Consider the following 24,750-nt stretch of genomic DNA (forward strand, 5'->3'; position numbering starts at 1 on the left):
CCTTCAGGATGCTTTGGAAGATGATGATGACGTTAGCCAGGCTGGGATCCTCCTGTCTTAGGTTGGTGGCATTCAGGATGTAGCGCAGGAACCGGTTGATGTTTTTGATGTAATTAGCAATGGTTTGGTGAGACAGTCCAGTCATCCTCAGTTGGTAAAAAAATTTGCGCGTTTTGGGAATGTCCTTCACAAACATCAAGGATGCTTTAGACGGATCCATAAAAAACAGGAATCTGGAAACGTTGTCTATCTAAAAAAAATGTTTTTAGGGTTTATTTTTAGGACAGGCACAATCTCAGATGGGTAAATTCTGTGCGGATGAGTTAAAATATGTACTTTGTGAGCCTCTGCCCAGTTTTTAATACCTACCTCCTGAGAGCAGTTTACCACACCCAGGTCCTGGATAAGGTACTGTTTAAACCCAGCCAGGAGAGGAGCATCCAGAGTGTGTTTTCTGTATAGTCCAGCCCGGGCCACTCTCTTCCGGAGAGCCTGCTGATAACTCTTAACTACTGGGGTCCTGTAGGGATATAGGACACTAATCATAGAATGATTTCATACGTAAGAGAGCCAGTGGAATTATTAATCAATCTGGAAACATGAAAGGAAAGTCTTACTGCTGCTCCAGTTCTTCAGAGCTCCCATGTTCCCCTTCATCTTCCTCGTCCTCCTCAGTCTTTGGAGGAGCCTGCGGCAGCTCTTTCTGCTGGACAGCAAACGCTTCCTCAGGGCATCTGGAACTGTAAAAGTACCATTACATAAAATACTAACCGAGATAACCGGTTTCAAAAAAGCCTTTGAAAATACAATGAAGAAATGTCAAAATTTAATCTCTCACCTTGCTGGTTTGTCTTCAGGTCTCCCCCGTACGAAACAGCCCATGGACTCCACCAGTCTCACAGCTAGGTTCCTATTTGCCTTGTCAAACAATAGCTCTATGCTCTCGTAATCCACAACACGCCCTTTCCTCAGGTGACTCATCAAGTCCTTCCTGGCCTGGCGAGAGGCCATCCTGATCTCCTCTGGTGTGGCTTGCTTCATACACGCCCTCTTCAAGTGAGCAGGAAGCTGGTCAAATGTCCTCAGGCACATCTTGCACACCAGGGGAATCCTGCTGGGTTTCCTAAGACAACATAGAAAAATGTTTGTCTATAGAAACAAGAGAAGGCCTACATTTTCCTAATTAAGCTTTCTCCCTAATTGCATTTTATCAGATAGGTACGTGATTCTGAAATAAAACATGACTTTGTAAAACAACAATGAACTCTTACTTGGTGGATGTTCCAACTGAAGCCATTTGAGATCTGTCCCCAGACGTCTTCAGATGTAAAGGACTGAGGGAATTTTCCTTTTCAAAAGATATATGAAGAATGAAGTCAACATTATTAATATCAGGGGAAGTCAAAATGAATTAGCTAAAACAATTCCCTTAGGTTCTCATCTAATTACCAGCAACCATACCACCCTGCAACTCACAACTAGCAACCCACTGAAGCTAAGCAGGTATGAGCCTTGTCAGTACCTGGATGGGAGACCTCCTGGGAAAAAGGAAGGTAAGTAAAGTAAGGCTGCTGGAAGAGGTGTTAGTGGGACCAGCAGGGAGCGCTCACCCTGCAGTCTGTGTGGGTCTTAATGCCCCAGTATAGTGATAGAGAAACTGTACCGTAGAAAGGTGCTGTCTTTCGGATGAGATGTAAAACCGACCTGTTGGGTCCTGACTCCCTGTGGTGTTACCCAAGCATCCTGGCTAAATTTCTCATTGGCCTTTACCAATCATGGCCTTGTAATAATCCCTATTTATGAATTGGCTTCATCACACTGTTCTTCTCCCCACTGAGAGCTGGTGTGGTGAGTATTCTGGCACACTATGGCTGCCATCGCATCAGAAAGATAGAGTTTTACATTTGTTCTGTAAGTACTTTTTCAGAGATGTTCTGAACAATAACACATTAAAAGATAACTGTATAATATTCATATTTAAATGAACTCTTAGTGCCATTTTAAATATTCCAATAAACAGAGAATGTGGGAAACAGTCTCTTAACAATCAGAGTTAGGAAGTCTTAAAGTTTTAATCTTATATCACGTCAAAACTAAAATCAGTAAGATCATTGGGACATATTTAGCTCCGCTTCCACTTTCCTTATTCAATATACTGACACTGTTATATTTTCCATAAGCTTCTGTGAAGATGTATGCATACCCACAGTCCAATTACCCAATTACCAAAAAAATTTAGGAAGAAGTAAGAGTGCAAAGGAATATTTAAATGACCTCTAGTTAAATTGGAGATTTTACAGAGAGAATTAACAGCCTATCTGTCCCCCAGTCTGAGAACAGCAGGTGTCTGTCTCAGGTTACACCCAGACCCTCACAGACACAGGAGATGGAGGCTGACTCCTGACATCCTGACTCTGAATGTCTCTCTGTGGACTTGATTAACTGTCCACTTTCCTTATTCAATATACTGACACTGTTATATCTTCCATGAGCTTCTGTGAAGATGTATGCATACCCACAAAACAGTTAAGATATATGGCAATAAGAATCCATGGTTCTCAAAAGAATTGCAAGACCTGTGCCATAAAGAGGACAGGTCTTTTATCATGGCTGACTGAGCTGAATATATCTCTAACAAGTGTGAACTGTGCTCAGCAGTGAAGAAAGCAAAGAGAAGCCACATTACAAAGCTGGAAGAGCAATTGGATGAAAACAAGCAGAAATCAGACTGGAGAAAAAGAAAAAAATGACCAACTATGAAACAAAAAACTGGTCAAAGGCTCCAGCCTCCCAGGTAAATGTAATCAGTTTGATGCGCTCTTTGAGAAACTTGATTGAAGGGCTCTAGACAATATGTCACTGTGCAGACCACCTGGCTCCTGTGTTCACCGGATTTGATGATACTTCACAGTTTCAGAGTATCCACTCTAATTCCTGGTCCCGAATCTTCAAAAAAATCATGCCCTAATGGCTACAGGCCAGACCAACTGCTCTGAGCTCGAAGGCTATGAATGGCTTTGAGCATCTGGTGCTTAAGCACCTCCACCTGTGCCCATCTCCCCTGTTGGATCCTTACCAGTCTGCCTCTCGGGCCATCAGGTCTGCTGAGGATGCTCTTAACCTGGCTCTCCACTTGACACCCCAGCACTTGGAAGAACCATATTTCTGCTCCTTGCTTTGTTTGGATTTTAGATTGGCCTTCGTCACCATTAACCCACATAAATTACTTGTTAAGATGGTAGTAGTGTCGTTGGCCTGTATAAGCATATATGATGTTTAAATACGATTTCTTACCTTTTGTCGGCAATATTGATTGCAGAAGCTGAACTCAGATGTTAATGATAGAAAATCCAGATCTTCGGGTTTTTTCTACCGCTAATATAGAGGAGAAATTGAAAATGCAGCCAACAGTAGAAATGCCGAAGAGCTCATCCAGTGACTTGTGTCTCAAATGGAATTGGTGTCTCTAGTGAGTAGAGAGATGTGGCTTATCAAAAGAAATCCGTTCGGCTGCTCCACCCCCGCAGTCTCCTCCCCTCCTCCAAGCCCAGCCTTTTATTCAATCTAACTAACCAGATCAACTAACCAGGTCATGGAAAATAATGGCTTTCATATTAGCACACATCACTAGAAAAGGATTATATTTGTATATTTCTCTTAAATACAATTAATTTAGAAGTGCTGTTATTGCCTGGTCCTGATGCCCTTCATTGTGTGGTTCCCATATGGTTGTACAGTCAATACAGCGGGAAGAGTTTTACTCACTGCACTCAAAACTTACAGAATAGAGACGTTCTGAACGACAAAACATAATTATTCTTAATCCTACAAGAAGGAAAAGAACAATCTTAATGTTAAGACATAATAAATTGTGTTCTTCCCAGTAGTAATTTGTACTACCAACCAACCCATCTTTGGGAACAGTCCAATTACCCAATTACCAAAAAAATGTAGGAAGAAGTAAGAGTGCAAAGGAATATTTTAATGATCTCTAGTTAAATTGGAGATTTTACAGAGAGAATTAACTGCCTCTCTGTCCCCCAGTCTGAGAGCAGCAGGTGTCTGTCTCAGGTTACACCCAGACCCTCACAGACACAGGAGATGGAGGCTATAACATCCTGACTCTGAATGTCTCTCTGTGGACTTGATTAACTGTCCACTTAGCATGTCAATCAGCCCCATCAGTCTGTGCAGGAAGGGAAACTACTGAAACTAACCTCCAACCTGAAATTAGATTCCACGAGACACATTTATCTGTCTTTAGCGCCACGGTGAAAACAAAACTAAAACAATAATGAGAGTATTTTAATAAAGGAACAAGTAATAGGTTTATTCCATGCTGAAAAGAGAAGAGAGAAAACACATTATTTCGTCTGTGAAGCCTTCTTCAGGTGTGAGCAGGTGTGAATATTTTAATAAACCTGTGTGAGCAAGAGCTGTGATCTACATGAGACTTGGAAGAAGGTACATGGTGACATATTACATATATGGAGAATCTCAGTCATTATATACATCATGCTAACACACACTCTTCTGAAAAAATAAGAATATCATCTTATATACATCATGCTAACAGTGACAGACTGTGCTTCAGTGTGTCTCAGCGCTTCCACTCCACCTACACTCTTCTGAAGAAATAAGACGGAATGGAGGAACACGCTGTAAGATGTTGGTGCCACAATAATATTTTCTTGGTTAGCTGAATACCCAGCTATATACAGTAAATAGACTAAACACAAAGAAAAGTCTTTTCTGATGACTATTACATAACGTGAAATGTACAGTACACAAAATTAATTTCATAGACTCCCTTCAACAATTTATAAATAACATATGAACAAAAATCACATTTCTGACAGAGCGCCATTATGAAGCTGAAATGTAGCACTCATGGTGTGTTCAACCAGCTCTCACATTTTAATTAACATCTTACACATTAAAATCTAACCCAGACATAAAATGAAATGAATAAATGAATGAATGAAAATGAATAAAACTAAAATATTTTCATTCTTGCTTAATTCTGAATGTTTAATTTGTTGTCTTGCTACAATGTAAACTGTTTTGGTGCAAAAGTGTCTGGATTCTGTGCTTCTTATGCCGCTTCAGATTTGTTGACATTTTTCAACTTATAATGTTAGCCACATTCTGTTTCTTTATCTTCAGTAATATTTTACAAGAGTTTTTCTTGGTTTGCTCGTCATATATGAAGTATCTCAGGCTCCAAATATTTTTCTTCCAGCTGAAAGCATGGAGAACCACAGGCATTTCTTTCGTCTCCTTGCCTTTTATTTTCTCGAATCAAGGTGCTCTGATTTGAATCTTTAATCTAATTAACAGTGTACACATCTCATTGTCTATCTGCGTAGCAATCAGTTAACACACAATAGGGATTCATGACGTGGGGTGTGGAGAAGACCGAATGGAAAGAACTACAACTCAACAAGGGAGAAGAGGAGAGAGAAAGGCATACCCCAATACTAGAGATTCTCACACAGCAGTAGCCCTGAGGCACTGCACAGCTCTGGGATTATTCCCAACATAGCCAGCCTGCTGTTGGCCAGACAGAAAGTAAATGCGCAAACTGCCAACTTAATGTGATGAAATTAATTTCCGTTTGAGTTTTAGTCAAACAGGTCATTTTGACTCATCCTAATTCACTCAAATAAAAATGCAAAGCAATTTAGTCTTCATCACGGTCACTGTGGATTTTATTCGCTAGCATTTCGTCATTGTTAACTAAAATGAGAAAAAGATTTTTTTTATCGGTTCAACCAATGGTTTTATTGTAGAAACTATTTACGTTAAGTTGGGGAGAAAGGCTTTATTCATTGGTTTTTCAAACACTTTGAATCTGGAGATGTCTTCTAATCAACAATGATCCTGTAAAGGGAGAGGTTGTGTGTGCTTACCATGGAGAAGTCATAACAAAGAAAACAGCACAGTCCTAAAGACATAGCTGGCACAGGAATCACAAGAATCTCTGCACCTGTCATCCAGATAAAGACACGTTTGGAAGACAAATAAATTAAAGAGTCAACCTTAGACCAGTGAGGCAGGCTTTTGTGGTCGATGAACAGGACTTCATGACATTACTGTTCCTTGCCAAAAGAGATTGCTGTGGGAGAAGACCTGAAATATGATTAAGTGTCTCCAGGAGGTTTTTTTAGGGAGAACGACACGCTTTGGAGCAGGCAGATGACTGTTTTTATCTTCTCTGCAAAATATGAGATTTGTTAGAGAGAGTTAATTGCCTCTCTGCAGCCCAGTCTGGGAACAGCAGGGGTCTCTCTCAGGACACACCCAGACCCTCATTGACAAACGAGAGGGAGACTGTAACATCTTGACTCTGAATGTTTCTCTGTGAACTTGATTAACTGTCCACTTAGCATGAGAATTAGACCCATCAGTCTGTGCAGGAAGTGAAACTGCTGAAACCAACCTCTAACTTGAAAATTAGATTCCACGAGACACCTTTATCTGCCTTTAGAGCAACAGAGAAACCAAACAAAACAAATACTGAAATTGAGAGTGAGTATTTTAATACCACAGATGGTACACATAGGCCAGATGATATACGGGACACCTGGAAGAACCCATGAATCTCAGTCATGGGTCATTGCTGAGAAAACTGGGCCTGCTCACCAGCAAGGCATATGAGAAATTTCTGTTGGGATTTGGGCTTTATTGAAGGTAAAGGCCTTAAAGAGCCTCGTTGATAACAAATAACCAACAGCTGGCTTTATTCCTCAGGAACAAAAATAGACTGAAACTGGCTTTTGTTTGAATATTTTCTCATGTAATTTTATGCTAAGTCTGTGTTGTTGCTTGTACTGTGTTGCTGTACAGTTTCTCAAGTTCAACACTTCTATTTCCATAACAACTTCCTGAATTTTGCATCGAGTCTGGTTTGGTCAGCTCATGCAAGCAAAAGACATCAGTACATTATAGGACAGTACAAACATAAAACCAATAATAACATTCCCACATCATATACTGTCCTTACATACTCCAGTAATAATGTATTCATTTAACCTACATTATATAACTGTATTCACACATCTCAAAGCCCCTGGGCAGGTGCTGTTACAGAAGTTGTGCACGTTATTTTAACAGACCTAAGCACTACCAGAGAGGAGAAAGGTAAACAAAGGTGGAAGAAGCAGGTGAGCATCTTTAGAGCTTTGTGTTTCAGTCTAGAGTTGGAGAATGAATCCGCAAAGGGAAGGGGAGTTTTAGAGGCGATATACACTGCCCTCTCTACCTGTTCCGTGTCCTGGGCAGAAGTGTTGCCATCTCACACAGTGATGGGAAACAGCACAACACTCTCAATGACAGATCCGTAAAAGAGGGCCATTGCTTCCTGTGACCCTTCAAACTTCTTCTTGTGCTTCAGGGATAAATTGAAAATCTCTCTAAGACAGTAGCAAGATGGTTGGCACAGGATTTCAGTGTAGAGGTTACAGGAAAGCCAAGATGCTTCCCTGCTGTTCTGTATGTAGAAAAACAATCAACCCAGCAGCCCCTGCTCTCTAAAGCTACACTATAAGTAAGTAAGGGTTACCTTTTATGCTACTGTGGAGAGATAGTTGTCATTGAACTGTAGTAAAGTGTGTTCAAAGGTAAAATTCCAAAAAGAGTCTTTTGTTCCCTGAAAAATAGAAATGGTTGCCAGATAATCTGAAGTTCAGTGGTTTATAATTAGGATCTCTCATTGCGACAATCCTGGTTACTGGGACAGTACTAAGAAGTCTGACTTTAGATTACAGATTGAAAACACCCACGCAGAAATCCTAGCCAAGACAATTTCCTCGTTTAAAAAGGAAGGGTACGGGTCTTATCCAGTTTAGCTTTAAACTGCTCTAGATAAATTTGAATTGACACTGGCCTGGTTGTCAAAAGCTCAGACGCTCAGAAGAAGAGTAAGCTGGAGGAATATAAAAAAAAGCAATTTGAAATATTGGGCATAATCAGTGGAAAGAAAATGGAAAATGAACAGAAAAAGAAACTACTCAAAGAAGCATTAGTGAAAATAGAAAATAGAAGACCCTCTGTCATGGACGAGGCCAGAAAAGAGATACAGGTAAGCTTGCATGAACAGGAAATCAAACTGGAAAGTTTACACAACACGACTAACGAATAACTGAACAAAGAGACATGCTAATTGAGGAAGAAATCAGAGATCTCGAGCAGGGCATTTGTGTCTCAGGTAGGGACCAAGGGTACAAGGGCACTCAGGAAGCCTGGGCTCAGATAATCTCTACAGCAGGATCTCCGAGTGGATGAGAAAGAGCCCTATACAGGATGCTCAGTTGTATCCACCTTGATCCTTTTTGCAGGTAAGACAGCAGATTTAACCTCCACTAATTTAGATGGCTAGCAAAAGACAAAGAAATGTTTGCTCTGACAGTACCTAGTTATAATGTCAAGACCTATATTGAGGAGCTGAAGGATATGTTCCAGTTCATGCCTGAAGCTATGGAACCAAATAAAGTTATTTTAGTGAGAAAAACTACCAGCAGGGCAGTACATGAGTAGATGGCAAGACAGGGACCATAGATCTGTAACAGCTTTGATGTCAAGCTATGATATAGGAATATTTTATCCATATTGATCAGGTATTGGCTGTTGCCGCTTTCCACCGGGTTAAGCACGGAGGTCTGAGTCTCCTCTTGAGTTCTACTAGAGGATCACATGCATCTATTTTACTGGGCAGAATTGTGTCAGTGATGATGAGAGTGCACGCGTATTATGCCTACCCCAGCATACGATTGCAATCGTGCTGTTAAGGGATTCCTTAAGCAGAAAGTGTAATGAGCGGGCTTGAGCAATGAGAGCAAATGGTCATGCATACAGTAAAACCATGTGCTCCAGATGACCACTCTGTGCAGGGTCAAGTAGGTCCTGCTACCACACCATCCCCCGAGGGGTTCACAGAGCAGATCTACGAACAACTAGAAAAGACAGACACACTGGAAACAGAGGAGCACCCTTTCAGATATTCTATCTGGCCAAGATGCGAATCCAGTGGGAGACAGGAACACAGCTTTGCAATAATGCTGAAGAGACAGCAGAGGATCTGAAGAAAGAGGATACAACATTGATGCAGTTCGGAGGGGATAAAAATGAACAGATGCAGGCAATGCTCCAAGAATTTCACCCACAGCGAATATAAACCAAGAAACATCAGCCCTGCACTCCTTAAAATAAGTGTTCCCTATTTTTCAATATTGACAAAATGGATGACTTGTTTTCATGATTATCTACAAAACGATGCATAGTACAATCTTAAAACCAAATGCTTGTATAGTAGCTTGTAGCAGAGAATCAGAGCTTTCATTTAATTTCTATTATCCCCAGTTTTAAACTCAGCATCATGTCTGCCTCCATAAAAAAGTGTTTCCAATATTTTTCAATATTGACAAAATGGATGGCATATTTCATTCATATCTCCGAAATGGTGCATATTACAAGGTTTAAACCAAGTGTACGTGAAAGCAGAGACTCAGAGCTTTCATTTAATGTCTATTATCCCAAGTTTTAAACTCAGCATCACGTCTGCATCCATAAAAATGTGTCTCCAATATTTTAAAATATTGACAAAATGGATGACATATTTTCAGTAATATCTCCGAAACGGTGCAAACAAGCTTAAAACCAAATGCACATGAAAGACGAGACTAAGAGCTTTCATTTAATGGCCATTTACCACACAGTCCAGCTCAGCATCAGCCCTGCACTCCCTAAAATATGTGTCCCCTATTTTTCAATATTGACAAAATGGATGACATATTTTCATTCATATCTCCAATACAGTGCATATAACTAGGTCCGAACCAAGTGCATATGAAAGCAAAGACTCTGAGCTTCCAGTTAATGCCTTTTATCCCCAGTTTTAAACTCAGCATCATGTCTGCATCCATAAAAATGTGTGTTCAATATTTGTGAAAATTGACAACATGGATTACATATTTTCACAAATATCTCCAAAACGGTGCAATTACAAGCCAAACGAATGTGAAAGAAGAGACCCAGAGCTTTCAGTTAGTGCCCATGAACCCCACGGTTCAGGTCAGCATAAGTCCAACACTCTCAAAAATATGTGTCCCCTATTTTTCAATATTGACTAAATGGATGGCATAGTTTTATTCATATCTCCTAAATGGTTAATACTGTGCCATGTCTGGTCATCAAGGAGACGTAGTCTTTTTCACACACAGCACTGAGACTGCCGCCTGGTCACCCCCTGACACTCGGTGGGACACCTGGTCACCCACTATGAACGGTTAGCCGTATGGTCCCCCGCCTGTGTCAGTAGGCCGTCTGGTCTTCCATACTGCCAGAGTATGCACTTCTGGCCACAGCAGTCACAGTGGGATTCTCAAAGTTACCAACACAACCAACAAGTTCCATACTCCAGAGTGGTCTTCTTTCTTGACGCTTTTGTTTGGTTTTGGGCGAGAGGGGTTTGTCCGAAATAGTCAGCAAGTGACATTATTACACTGTAAAAGTGTTATGTTGGTATTTTGTGTTAAAAGACTATATTTTTATGCCTATTTTGCTAAATTCGGCGAGGAGCTCGACAGATACACGTCCTTCTCCTCTTAGTGCATAGCCACGCCTTAAACACACTTTTAAGTAATCACATTCCAATTTCTCTTGCTTTTTTTCTCTCATGTATCTGCCACCACTGGTGCCGGCCGCGCACCAGGTTGGCAGCTACATCCTTGTGCTTTTGCCAATACTCATATGCTTTCTTTAGAGGTGTCTTCGCCCCAAACTCCCTCTGACAAACTCAGCTTTTCCCATATTTTTCCTTCTTTTCCGTCAACTTGCACTTTTCCGATATATAAATGGACCCTTCCACCACTTTCTCAGACCACCAGTTAGCACACATGTTCGGTCTCTTTAAGAGTTACTTTATCGTGTGTGAGGTAACAGCTCATACAGTAGGGGGACGCTTTTATTTGAAAAAACCTGTGCATTCCTGCACTCATTCAGCTAAGGCGTCTGTTACCTCCAGATCTAAATGCCTCTCAGAGTCTTGAGAGAGGACTTACACAGCACTGTTCACAGGCAAGGAATGAGACCTTCAGAACTCCCTTCCTTGATCAGTAATTCACCATCCCCAGAACGCCGGCATCGCTGCTTTTGCCCCGGGGTGGACTTACACACTGAGCTCAATCAGGGCTATTCTCGGATCTCAATGTCCTTTAAATCCTGCTACTTAGTGCTTTGCTCTTTTATTATGAGGTGTGTTTATGTAAGTATCGTGCGTGTGTGTGTATATGTTCACAAACAAGAAATACACCAGAAACATACATCTATATCTATGTCTCTGCTGCTCCCTTTACACGGAGGAAAACACGAAAAACATACATGTATCATCTACGTCTTTCCTGTTCCCTTTAAAACAAAACAAAACCACGCTACGCCTATCTGTGCACGATCAAGAGGTAGCTACTCTCAGGACCCAATCCTGGACTATACGTGCATTCAAAGCACCACTCAAGCTTCAGAACCCCGGGCGCACTTAAGGCCCACACCTGTTCTGAGCCTCACGGTAAAGGTACAACCCCGTTCAAAAACCACATGCAATTAAGGCATACACCCAACACCAGTTTCATATGTGCAGTTAAGGCATACACCCAACACCAGTTTCATACGTGCAATTAAGGCATACACCCAACAGCAGTTTTGAACGCCTGTACACAATACCGTGGATCACCGCCTGCCAGACCAAATTCTGGACTTACAGCCAACCACCCATTACATACAACGGTGCCTTCCCCGGGCCAGAGGAATTCAGGAACTCACATTTTACTCCATCATCTCGGGCGATTCTCAGAGACTTCCCCACCGGTCAGACAAGAGAGTCAGGACTTTTTTTAAAAAGAGGAGTCCTTACCTCTTAGTAATGTGCACACTGATCGTCTCTCCTGCCGATGGGAAGTTCTTTGTCTTCTGGAGCATCCTGCCGATTACGCCAAAATTGTTGTAACTGAAAGAATAAGGTTCTGGATCCCGGTATGAAGTTAAACAGATGAGTTCGATTGCATGCAAGGAACAATAAAGCCAAAGTCTTGTTTCCCGCAAGAAACAACAAAACCGAAGTATTGTTCCAGGTGCCGGTACAAACTTTAGGTTTATATAGTCTTTCCTTGCTACTTCGGACGTCATTCGTTGTTATGGTAAAGGGGGGAGGTCACGTGTTTCGCCAGTTTACAGCCTTTTGGCCAAATGGTCAGGGATTAAGTCCCCAGGGGTTTTCCTAGCTGGCATCTGGAATCCTTATCAGTTAACCCCCTTTCCTGCCATAAACTCCTGTTGCTTAGAAGTCTAATCTTCAGGCAGAACTGACTTAAGTTAACCCTTTTCACATCTTGTGTCTTACTTCTCATTCAATAAAACTCAGATGTTTAAATTTAACCTTGGGATCCAAAACTTATTTGTCTGTTACAACAACTTTTGGCATCACGAACAGGATACTCCAGAAGGCGCAGGGCTTCCCATCGGCAGGAAAGACGGTCAGCGCACATACTACAAAAAGGTAAGGACTCCTCTTTTATTAAAAGTCCTGACTCTCTTGTCTGACCGATTGGCAAGTCTCTGCTCCCTGCAAGGATCGATCGAGATGATGGAGTAAACGTGAGTTTCTGGTTTTCTCTGGCCCGGGTTAGACACCGGTGTATGTAATGGGTGGTTGGCTGGAAGCCCAGAATATAGTCTGGCAGGTGACAAACCACAGTATTGTGAATGGCATTCGAAACTGGTGTATGCCTTAACTGCGTGTGGAGTGTTTGAACAGGTTTGGGCCTTTATTGCTGAGCTCAGAACTGGTTTTGTGCATTAATTGCACATAGGTTCTGGGCTGTTTTGAAACATGTTTTGAAAAGTGTGCTGTTCCTGCCCTATAAGTTACATGGGGGTGACCAAAGTTGCCAAAACGTGTTTATTTCTGCTGAAAAACACGTTTTGACAATTTCTGCGCACTGGGGTTAAAGGCTGACTCAGTGTGCTCTTCTGAGCCAGGCAGTTACACTGGGATTCCAATGGCTGAGAAAACGCGTTCATTTCGGGCTGAAAAACACATTTTGAAAACTGTGCTGTTCCTGCGCTATAATTTACATGGGGGTGACCAAAGTTGCCAAAACGTGTTTATTTCTGCTGAAAAACACGTTTTGACAATTTCTGCACACTGGGGTTAAGGGCTGACTCAGTGGGCTCTTCTGAGCCAGGCAGTTACACTGCGATTCCGAGGGCTGAGAAAGCGCGTTTATTTCGGGCTGAAAAACACGTTTTGAAAACTGTGCTGTTCCTGCCCTATAAGTTACATGGGGGTGACCAAAGTTGCCAACACGTGTTTATTTCTGCTGAAAAACACGTTTTGACAATTTCTGCACACTGGGGTTAAGGGCTGACTCAGTGGGCTCTTCTGAGCCAGACAGTTACACTGCGATTCCAAGGGCTGAGAAAACGCGTTTATTTCGTGCTGAAAAACACGTTTTGAAAACTGTGCTGTTCCTGCCCTAAAAGTTACATGGGGGTGACCAAAGTTGCAAAAACGTGTTTATTTCTCCTGAAAAACAGGTTTTGACAATTTCTGCACACTGGGGTTAAGGGCTGACTCAGTGGGCTCTTCTGAGCCAGGCAGTTACACTTCGATTCCAAGGGCTGAGAAAACGCGTTTATTTCGGTCTGAAAAACACGTTTTGAAAACTGTGCAGTTCCTGGCCTATAATTTACATGGGGGTGACCAAAGCTGCCAAAACGTGTTTATTTCTACTGAAAAACAGGTTTTGACAATTTCTGCACACTAGGGTTAAGGGCTGACTCAGTGGGCTCTTCTGAGCCAGGCAGTTACACTGCGATTCCAAGGGCTGAGAAAACGCGTTTATTTCGGGCTGAAAAACACGTTTTGAAAACTGTGCTGTTCCTGCGCTATAATTTACATGGGGGTGACCAAAGTTGCCCAAACGTGTTTATTTCTGCTGAAAAACACGTTTTGACAATTTCTGCACACTGGGGTTAAGGGCTGACTCAGTGGGCTCTTCTGAGCCAGGCAGTTACACTGCGATTCCAAGGGTTGAGAAAACGCGTTTATTTCAGGCTGAAAAACACGTTTTGAAAACTGTGCTGTTCATACCCTATAAGTTACATGGGGGTGACCAAAGTTGCCAAAACGTGTTTATTTCTGCTGAAAACACGTTTTGACAATTTCTGCACACTGGGGTTAAGGGCTGACTCAGTGGACTCTTCTGAGGCAGGCAGTTACACTGCGATTCCAAGGGCTGTGAAAACGCGTTTATTTCGGGCTGAAAAACACATTTTGAAAACTGTGCTGTTCCTGCGCTATAATTTACATGGGGGTGACCAAAGTTGCCAAAACGTGTTTATTTCTGCTGAAAAACACGTTTTGACAATTTCTGCACACTGGGGTTAAGGGCTGACTCAGTGGGCTCTTCTGAGCCAGGCAGTTACACTGCGATTCCGAGGGCTGAGAAAGCGCGTTTATTTCGGGCTGAAAAACACGTTTTGAAAACTGTGCTGTTCCTGCCCTATAAGTTACATGGGGGTGACCAAAGTTGCCAAAACGTGTTTATTTCTGCTGAAAAACACGTTTTGACAATTTCTGCACACTGGGGTTAAGGCCTGACTCAGTGGGCTCTTCTGAGCCAGGCTGTTACACTGCGATTCAGAGGGCTGAGAAAACGCGTTTATTTCGGGCTGAAAAACACGTTTTGAAAACTGTGCTGTTCCTGCCCTATAAGTTACATGGGGGTGACCAATGTTGCCAACACGTGTTTATTTCTGCTGAAAAACACGTTTTGACAATTTCTGTACACTGGGGTTTAGGGCTGACTCAGTGGGCTCTTCTGAGGCAGGCAGTTACACTGCGATTCCAAGGGTTGAGAAAATGCGTTTATTTCAGGCTGAAAAACACGTTTTGAAAACTGTGCTGTTCATACCCTATAAGTTACATGGGGGTGACCATAGTTGCCAAAACGTGTTTATTTCTGCTGAAAACACGTTTTGACAATTTCTGCACACTGGGATTAAGGGCTGACTCAGTGGACTCTTCTGAGGCAGGCAGTTACACTGCGATTCCAAGGGCTGAGAAAACGCGTTTATTTCTGGCTGAAAAACACGTTTTGAAAAGTGTGCTGTTCCTGCGCTATAATTTACATGGGGGTGACCAAAGTTGCCAAAACGTGTTTATTTCTGCTGAAAAACACGTTTTGACAATTTCTGCACACTGGGGTTAAGGGCTGACTCAGTGGGCTCTTCTGATCCAGGCAGTTACACTGCGATTCCGAGGGCTGAGAAAGCGCGTTTATTTCGGGCTAAAAAACACGTTTTGAAAACTGTGCTGTTCCTGCCCTATAAGTTACATGGGGGTGACCAAAGTTGCCAACACGTGTTTATTTCTGCTGAAAAACACGTTTTGACAATTTCTGCACACTGGGGTTAAGGGCTGACTCAGTGGGCTCTTCTGAGCCAGGCAGTTACACTGCGATTCCAAGGGCTGAGAAAACGCGTTTATTTCGGGCTGAAAAACACGTTTTGAAAAGTGTGCTGTTCCTGCCCTATAAGTTACATAGGGGTGAAAAAGTTGCCAAAACGTGTTTATTTCTGCTGAAAAACACGTTTTGACAATTTCTGCACACTGGGGTTAAGGGCTGACTCAGTGGGCTCTTCTGAGCCAGGCAGTTACACTGCGATTCCAAGGGCTGAGAAAACGCGTTTATTTCGTGCTGAAAAACACGTTTTGAAAACTGTGCTGTTCCTGCCCTAAAAGTTACATGGGGGTGACCAAAGTTGCAAAAACGTGTTTATTTCTCCTGAAAAACACGTTTTGACAATTTCTGCACACTGGGGTTAAGGGCTGACTCAGTGGGCTCTTCTGAGCCAAGCAGTTACACTGCGATTCCAAGGGCTGAGAAAACGAGTTTATTTCGGGCTGAAAAACAAGTTTTGAAAAGTGTGCTGTTCCTGCCCTATAAGTTACATGGGGGTGACAAAAGTTGTCAAAACGTGTTTATTTCTGCTGAAAAACACGTTTTGACAATTTCTGCACACTGGGGTTAAGGGCTGACTCAGTGGGCTCTTCTGAGCCAGGCAGTTACACTGCGATTCCAAGGGTTGAGAAAACGCGTTTATTTCAGGCTGAAAAACACATTTTGAAAAGTGTGCTGTTCCTGCCCTATAAGTTACATGGGGGTGACCAAAGTTGCCAAAACGTGTTTATTTCTGCTGAAAAACACGTTTTGACAATTTCTGCCCACTAGGGTTAAGGGCTTACTCAGTGGGCTCTTCTGAGCCAGGCAGTTACACTGCGATTCCAAGGGCTGAGAAAACGCGTTTATTTCGGGCTGAAAAACACGTTTTGAAAACTGTGCAGTTCCTGGCCTATAATTTACATGGGGGTGACGAAAGCTGCCAAAACGTGTTTTTTTCTGCTGAAAAACACGTTTTGACAATTTCTGCACACTGGGGTTAAGGGCTGACTCAGTGGGCTCTTCTGAGCCAGGCAGTTACACTGCGATTCCAAGGGCTGAGAAAACGCGTTTATTTCGTGCTGAAAAACACGTTTTGAAAACTGTGCTGTTCCTGCCCTAAAAGTTACATGGGGGTGACCAAAGTTGCAAAAACGTGTTTATTTCTCCTGAAAAACACGTTTTGACAATTTCTGCACATGGGGTTAAGGGCTGACTCAGTGGGCTCTTCTGAGCCAGGCAGTTACACTGCGATTCCAAGGGCTGAGAAAACGCGTTTATTTCGGGCTGAAAAACACGTTTTGAAAACTGTGCTTTTCCTGCCCTATAATTTACATGGGGGTGACCAAAGCTGCCAAAACGTGTTTATTTCTACTGAAAAACAGGTTTTGACAATTTCTGCACACTAGGGTTAAGGGCTGACTCAGTGGGCTCTTCTGAGCCAGGCAGTTACACTGCGATTCCAAGGGCTGAGAAAAAGCGTTTATTTCGGGCTGAAAAACACGTTTTGAAAACTGTGCTGTTCCTGCGCTATAATTTACATGGGGGTGACCAAAGTTGCCCAAACGTGTTTACTTCTGCTGAAAAACACGTTTTGACAATTTCTGCACACTGGGGTTAAGGGCTGACTCAGTGGGCTCTTCTGAGGCAGGCAGTTACACTGCGATTCCAAGGGTTGAGAAAACGCGTTTATTTCAGGCTGAAAAACACGTTTTGAAAACTGTGCTGTTCCTGCCCTAAAAGTTACATGGGGGTGACCATAGTTGCAAAAACGTGTTTATTTCTAATGAAAAACACGTTTTGACAATTTCTGCACACTGGGGTTAAGGGCTGACTCAGTGGGCTCTTCTGAGCCAGGCAGTTACACTGCGATTCCAAGGGCTGAGAAAACGCGTTTATTTCGGGCTGAAAAACACGTTTTGAAAACTGTGCAGTTCCTGGCCTATAATTTACATGGGGGTGACCAAAGCTGCCAAAACGTGTTTTTTTCTGCTGAAAAACACGTTTTGACAATTTCTGCACACTGGGGTTAAGGGCTGACTCAGTGGGCTCTTCTGAGCCAGGCAGTTACACTGCGATTCCAAGGGCTGAGAAAACGCGTTTATTTCGTGCTGAAAAACACGTTTTGAAAACTGTGCTGTTCCTGCCCTAAAAGTTACATGGGGGTGACCAAAGTTGCCAAAACGTGTTTATTTCTGCTGAAAAACACGTTTTGACAATTTCTGCACACTGGGGTTAAGGGCTGACTCAGTGGGCTCTTCTGATCCAGGCAGTTACACTGCGATTCCGAGGGCTGAGAAAGCGCGTTTATTTCGGGCTAAAAAACACGTTTTGAAAACTGTGCTGTTCCTGCCCTATAAGTTACATGGGGGTGACCAAAGTTGCCAACACGTGTTTATTTCTGCTGAAAAACACGTTTTGACAATTTCTGCACACTGGGGTTAAGGGCTGACTCAGTGGGCTCTTCTGAGCCAGGCAGTTACACTGCGATTCCAAGGGCTGAGAAAACGCATTTATTTCGGGCTGAAAAACACGTTTTGAAAAGTGTGCTGTTCCTGCCCTATAAGTTACATAGGGGTGAAAAAGTTGCCAAAACGTGTTTATTTCTGCTGAAAAACACGTTTTGACAATTTCTGCACACTGGGGTTAAGGGCTGACTCAGTGGGCTCTTCTGAGCCAGGCAGTTACACTGCGATTCCAAGGGCTGAGAAAACGAGTTTATTTCGGGATGAAAAACAAGTTTTGAAAAGTGTGCTGTTCCTGCCCTATAAGTTACATGGGGGTGACCAAAGTTGTTAAAACGTGTTTATTTCTGCTGAAAAACACGTTTTGACAATTTCTGCACACTGGGGTTAAGGGCTGACTCAGTGGGCTCTTCTGAGGCAGGCAGTTACACTGCGATTCCAAGGGTTGAGAAAACGCGTTTATTTCAGGCTAAAAAACACGTTTTGAAAACTGTGCTGTTCCTGCCCTAAAAGTTACATGGGGGTGACCAAAGTTGCCAAAACGTGTTTATTTCTAATGAAAAACACGTTTTGACAATTTCTGCCCACTAGGGTTAAGGGCTTACTCAGTGGGCTCTTCTGAGCCATGCAGTTACACTGCGATTCCAAGGGCTGAGAAAAAGCGTTTATTTCGGGCTGAAAAACACGTCTTGAAAACTGTGCTGTTCCTGTGCTATTATTTACATGGGGGTGACCAAAGTTGCCAAAACCTGTTTATTTCTGCTGAAAAACACGTTTTGACAATTTCTGCACACTGGGGTTAAGGGCTGACTCAGTGGGCTCTTCTGAGCCAGGCAGTTACACTGCGATTCCAAGGGCTGAGAAAACGCGTTTATTTCGGGCTGAAAAACACGTTTTGAAAACTGTGCTGTTCCTGCCCTATAATTTACATGGGGGTGACCAAAGCTGCCAAAACGTGTTTATTTCTACTGAAAAACAGGTTTTGACAATTTCTGCACACTAGGGTTAAGGGCTGACTCAGTGGGCTCTTCTGAGCCAGGCAGTTACACTGCGATTCCAAGGGCTGAGAAAAAGCGTTTATTTCGGGCTGAAAAACACGTTTTGAAAACTGTGCTGTTCCTGCCCTATAATTTACATGGGGGTGACCAAAGCTGCCAAAACGTGTTTATTTCTACTGAAAAACAGGTTTTGACAATTTCTGCACACTAGGGTTAAGGGCTGACTCAGTGGGCTCTTCTGAGCCAGGCAGTTACACTGCGATTCCAAGGGCTGAGAAAAAGCGTTTATTTCGTGCTGAAAAACACGTTTTGAAAACTGTGCTGTTCCTGCGCTATAATTTACATGGGGGTGACCAAAGTTGCCCTAACGTGTTTATTTCTGCTGAAAAACACGTTTTGACAATTTCTGCACACTGGGGTTAAGGGCTGACTCAGTGGGCTCTTCTGAGGCAGGCAGTTACACTGCGATTCCAAGGGTTGAGAAAACGCGTTTATTTCAGGCTGAAAAACACGTTTTGAAAACTGTGCTGTTCCTGCCCTAAAAGTTACATGGGAGTGAAAAAGTTGCAAAAACGTGTTTATTTCTACTGAAAAACACGTTTTGACAATTTCTGCACACTGGGGTTAAGGGCTGACTCAGTGGGCTCTTCTGAGCCAGGCAGTTACACTGCGATTCCAAGGGCTGAGAAAACGCGTTTATTTCGGGCTGAAAAACACGTTTTGAAAACTGTGCAGTTCCTGGCCTATAATTTACATGGGGTTGACCAAAGCTGCCAAAACGTGTTTTTTTCTACTGAAAAACAGGTTTTGACAATTTCTGCACACTAGGGTTAAGGGCTGACTCAGTGGGCTCTTATGAGCCAGGCAGTTACACTGCGATTCCAAGGGCTGAGAAAACGCGTTTATTTCGGGCTGAAAAACACGTTTTGAAAACTGTGCTGTTCCTGTGCTATAATTTACATGGGGGTGACCAAAGTTGCCCAAACGTGTTTATTTCTGCTGAAAAACACGTTTTGACAATTTCTGCACACTGGGGTTAAGGGCTGACTCAGTAGGCTCTTCTGAGCCAGGCAGTTACACTGCGATTCCAAGGGCTGAGAAAACGCGTTTATTTCGTGGTGAAAAACACGTTTTGAAAAGTGTGCTGTTCCTGCCCTATAAGTTACATGGGGGTGACCAAAGTTGTCAAAACGCGTTTATTTCTGCTGAAAAACACGTTTTGACAATTTCTGCACACTGGGGTTTAGGGCTGACTCAGTGGGCTCTTCTGAGGCAGGCAGTTACACTGCGATTCCAAGGGTTGAGAAAACGCGTTTATTTCAGGCTGAAAAACACGTTTTGAAAAGTGTGCTGTTACTGCCCTATAAGTTACATGGGGGTGACCAAAGTTGCCAAAACGTGTTTATTTCTAATGAAAAACACGTTTTGACAATTTCTGCACACTGGGGTTAAGGGCTGACTCAGTGGGCTCTTCTGAGCCAGGCAGTTACACTGCGATTCCAAGGGCTGAGAAAACGCGTTTATTTCGGGCTGAAAAACACGTTTTGAAAACTGTGCAGTTCCTGGCCTATAATTTAAATGGGGTTGACCAAAGCTGCCAAAACGTGTTTTTTTCTACTGAAAAACAGGTTTTGACAATTTCTGCACACTAGGGTTAAGGGCTGACTCAGTGGGCTCTTATGAGCCAGGCAGTTTCACTGCGATTCCAAGGGCTGAGAAAACGCGTTTATTTCGGGCTGAAAAACACGTTTTGAAAACTGTGCTGTTCCTGTGCTATAATTTACATGGGGGTGACCAAAGTTGCCCAAACGTGTTTATTTCTGCTGAAAAACACGTTTTGACAATTTCTGCACACTGGGGTTAAGGGCTGACTCAGTAGGCTCTTCTGAGCCAGGCAGTTACACTGCGATTCCAAGGGCTGAGAAAACGCGTTTATTTCGTGGTGAAAAACACGTTTTGAAAAGTGTGCTGTTCCTGCCCTATAAGTTACATGGGGGTGACCAAAGTTGTCAAAACGCGTTTATTTCTGCTGAAAAACACGTTTTGACAATTTCTGCACACTGGGGTTTAGGGCTGACTCAGTGGGCTCTTCTGAGGCAGGCAGTTACACTGCGATTCCAAGGGTTGAGAAAACGCGTTTATTTCAGGCTGAAAAACACGTTTTGAAAAGTGTGCTGTTCCTGCCCTATAAGTTACATAGGGGTGACCAAAGTTGCAAAACATGTTTATTTCTGCTGAAAAACACGTTTTGACAATTTCTACGCACTGGGGTTAAAGGCTGACTCAGTGGGCTCTTCTGAGCCAGGCATTTACACTGGGATTCCAAGGGCTGAGAAAACGTGTTTATTTCGGGCTGAAAAACACATTTTGAAAACTGTGCTGTTCCTGCGCTATAATTTACATGGGGGTGACCAAAGTTGCCAAAACGTGTTTATTTCTGCTGAAAAACACGTTTTGACAATTTCTGCACACTGGGGTTAAGGGCTGACTCAGTGGGCTCTTCTGAGCCAGGCAGTTACACTGCGATTCCAAGGGCTGAGAAAACGCGTTTATTTCGTGCTGAAAAACACGTTTTGAAAACTGTGCTGTTCCTGCCCTATAAGTTACATGGGGGTGACCAAAGTTGTCAAAACGCGTTTATTTCTGCTGAAAAACACGTTTTGACAATTTCTGCACACTGGGGTTAAGGGCTGACTCAGAGAGCTCTTCTGAGCCAGGCAGTTACACTGCGATTCCAAGGGCTGAGAAAACGCGTTTATTTCGGGCTGAAAAACACGTTTTGAAAAGTGTGCTGTTCCTGCCCTATAAGTTACATGGGGGTGACCAAAGTTGCCAAAACATGTTTATTTCTGCTGAAAAACACGTTTTGACAATTTCTGCACACTGGGGTTAAGGGCTGACTCAGTGGGCTCTTCTGAGCCAGGCAGTTACACTGCGATTCCAAGGGCTGAGAAAACGCGTTTTTTTCGTGCTGAAAAACACGTTTTGACAATTTCTACGCACTGGGGTTAAAGGCTGACTCAGTGGGCTCTTCTGAGCCAGGCATTTACACTGGGATTCCAAGGGCTGAATAAACGCGTTTATTTCGGGCTGAAAAACACATTTTGAAAACTGTGCTGTTCCTGCGCTATAATTTACATGGGGGTGACCAAAGTTGCCAAAACGTGTTTATTTCTGCTGAAAAACACGTTTTGACAATTTCTGCACACTGGGGTTAAGGGCTGACTCAGTGGGCTCTTCTGATCCAGGCAGTTACACTGCGATTCCGAGGGCTGAGAATGCGCGTTTATTTCGGGTTAAAAAACTCGTTTTGAAAACTGTGCTGTTCCTGCCCTATAAGTTACATGGGGGTGACCAAAGTTGCCAACACGTGTTTATTTCTGCTGAAAAACACGTTTTGACAATTTCTGCACACTGGGGTTAAGGGCTGACTCAGTGGGCTCTTCTGAGCCAGGCAGTTACACTGCGATTCCAAGGTTTGAGAAAACGCGTTTATTTCGGGCTGAAAAACACGTTTTGAAAAGTGTGCTGTTCCTGCCCTATAAGTTACATAGGGGTGAAAAAGTTGCCAAAACGTGTTTATTTCTGCTGAAAAACACGTTTTGACAATTTCTGCACACTGGGGTTAAGGGCTGACTCAGTGGGCTCTTCTGAGCCAGGCAGTTACACTGCGATTCCAAGGGCTGAGAAAACGCGTTTATTTCGTGCTGAAAAACACGTTTTGAAAACTGTGCTGTTCCTGCCCTAAAAGTTACATGGGGGTGACCAAAGTTGCAAAAACGTGTTTATTTCTCCTGAAAAAGACGTTTTGACAATTTCTGCACACTGGGGTTAAGGGCTGACTCAGTGGGCTCTTCTGAGCCAAGCAGTTACACTGCGATTCCAAGGGCTGAGAAAACGAGTTTATTTCGGGCTGAAAAACAAGTTTTGAAAAGTGTGCTGTTCCTGCCCTATAAGTTACATGGGGGTGACCAAAGTTGTCAAAACGTGTTTATTTCTGCTGAAAAACACGTTTTGACAATTTCTGCACACTGGGGTTAAGGGCTGACTCAGTGGGCTCTTCTGAGCCAGGCAGTTACACTGCGATTCCAAGGGTTGAGAAAACGCGTTTATTTCAGGCTGAAAAACACATTTTGAAAAGTGTGCTGTTCCTGCCCTATAAGTTACATGGGGGTGACCAAAGTTGCCAAAACGTGTTTATTTTTGCTGAAAAACACGTTTTGACAATTTCTGCCCACTAGGGTTAAGGGCTTACTCAGTGGGCTCTTCTGAGCCAGGCAGTTACACTGCGATTCCAAGGGCTGAGAAAACGCGTTCATTTTGGGCTGAAAAACACGTTTTGAAAACTGTGCTGTTCCTGCCTAATAAGTTACATGGGGGTGACCAAAGTTGCCAAAACGTGTCTATTTCTGCTGAAAAACACGTTTTGGCAATTTCTGCACACTGGGGTTAAGGGCTGACTCAGTGGCCTCTTCTGAGCCAGGCAGTTACACTGGGATTCCAAGTGCTGAGAAAAAGCGTTTATTTCGGGCTGAAAAACACGTCTTGAAAACTGTGCTGTTCCTGTGCTATTATTTACATGGGGGTGACCAAAGTTGCCAAAACCTGTTTATTTCTGCTGAAAAACACGTTTTGACAATTTCTGCACACTGGGGTTAAGGGCTGACTCAGTGGGCTCTTCTGAGCCAGGCAGTTACACTGCGATTCCAAGGGCTGAGAAAACGCGTTTATTTCGTGCTGAAAAACACGTTTTGAAAACTGTGCTGTTCCTGCCCTATAAGTTACATGGGGGTGACCAAAGTGGTCAAAACGCGTTTATTTCTGCTGAAAAACACGTTTTGACAATTTCTGCACACTGGGGTTAAGGGCTGACTCAGTGGGCTCTTCTGAGCCAGGCAGTTACACTGCGATTCCAAGGGCTGAGAAAACGCGTTTATTTCGGGCTGAAAAACACGTTTTGAAAACTGTGCTGTTCCTGCCCTATAATTTACATGGGGGTGACCAAAGCTGCCAAAACGTGTTTATTTCTACTGAAAAACAGGTTTTGACAATTTCTGCACACTAGGGTTAAGGGCTGACTCAGTGGGCTCTTCTGAGCCAGGCAGTTACACTGCGATTCCAAGGGCTGAGAAAAAGCGTTTATTTCGGGCTGAAAAACACGTTTTGAAAACTGTGCTGTTCCTGCGCTATAATTTACATGGGGGTGACCAAAGTTGCCCAAACGTGTTTACTTCTGCTGAAAAACACGTTTTGACAATTTCTGCACACTGGGGTTAAGGGCTGACTCAGTGGGCTCTTCTGAGCCAGGCAGTTACACTGCGATTCCAAGGGCTGAGAAAACGCGTTTATTTCGTGCTGAAAAACACGTTTTGAAAACTGTGCTGTTCCTGCCCTAAAAGTTACATGGGGGTGACCAAAGTTGCAAAAACGTGTTTATTTCTCCTGAAAAACACGTTTTGACAATTTCTGCACATGGGGTTAAGGGCTGACTCAGTGGGCTCTTCTGAGCCAGGCAGTTACACTGCGATTCCAAGGGCTGAGAAAACGCGTTTATTTCGGGCTGAAAAACACGTTTTGAAAACTGTGCTTTTCCTGCCCTATAATTTACATGGGGGTGACCAAAGCTGCCAAAACGTGTTTATTTCTGCTGAAAAACACGTTTTGACAATTTCTGCACACTGGGGTTAAGGGCTGACTCAGTGGGCTCTTCTGAGCCAGGCAGTTACACTGCGATTCCAAGGGCTGAGAAAACGCGTTTATTTCGTGCTGAAAAACACGTTTTGAAAACTG

The sequence above is a fragment of the Atractosteus spatula genome (genome assembly GCF_055471065.1).
Source record: "Atractosteus spatula isolate fAtrSpa1 chromosome 17 unlocalized genomic scaffold, fAtrSpa1.hap1 SUPER_17_unloc_1, whole genome shotgun sequence".
NCBI lineage: Eukaryota > Metazoa > Chordata > Actinopteri > Semionotiformes > Lepisosteidae > Atractosteus > Atractosteus spatula.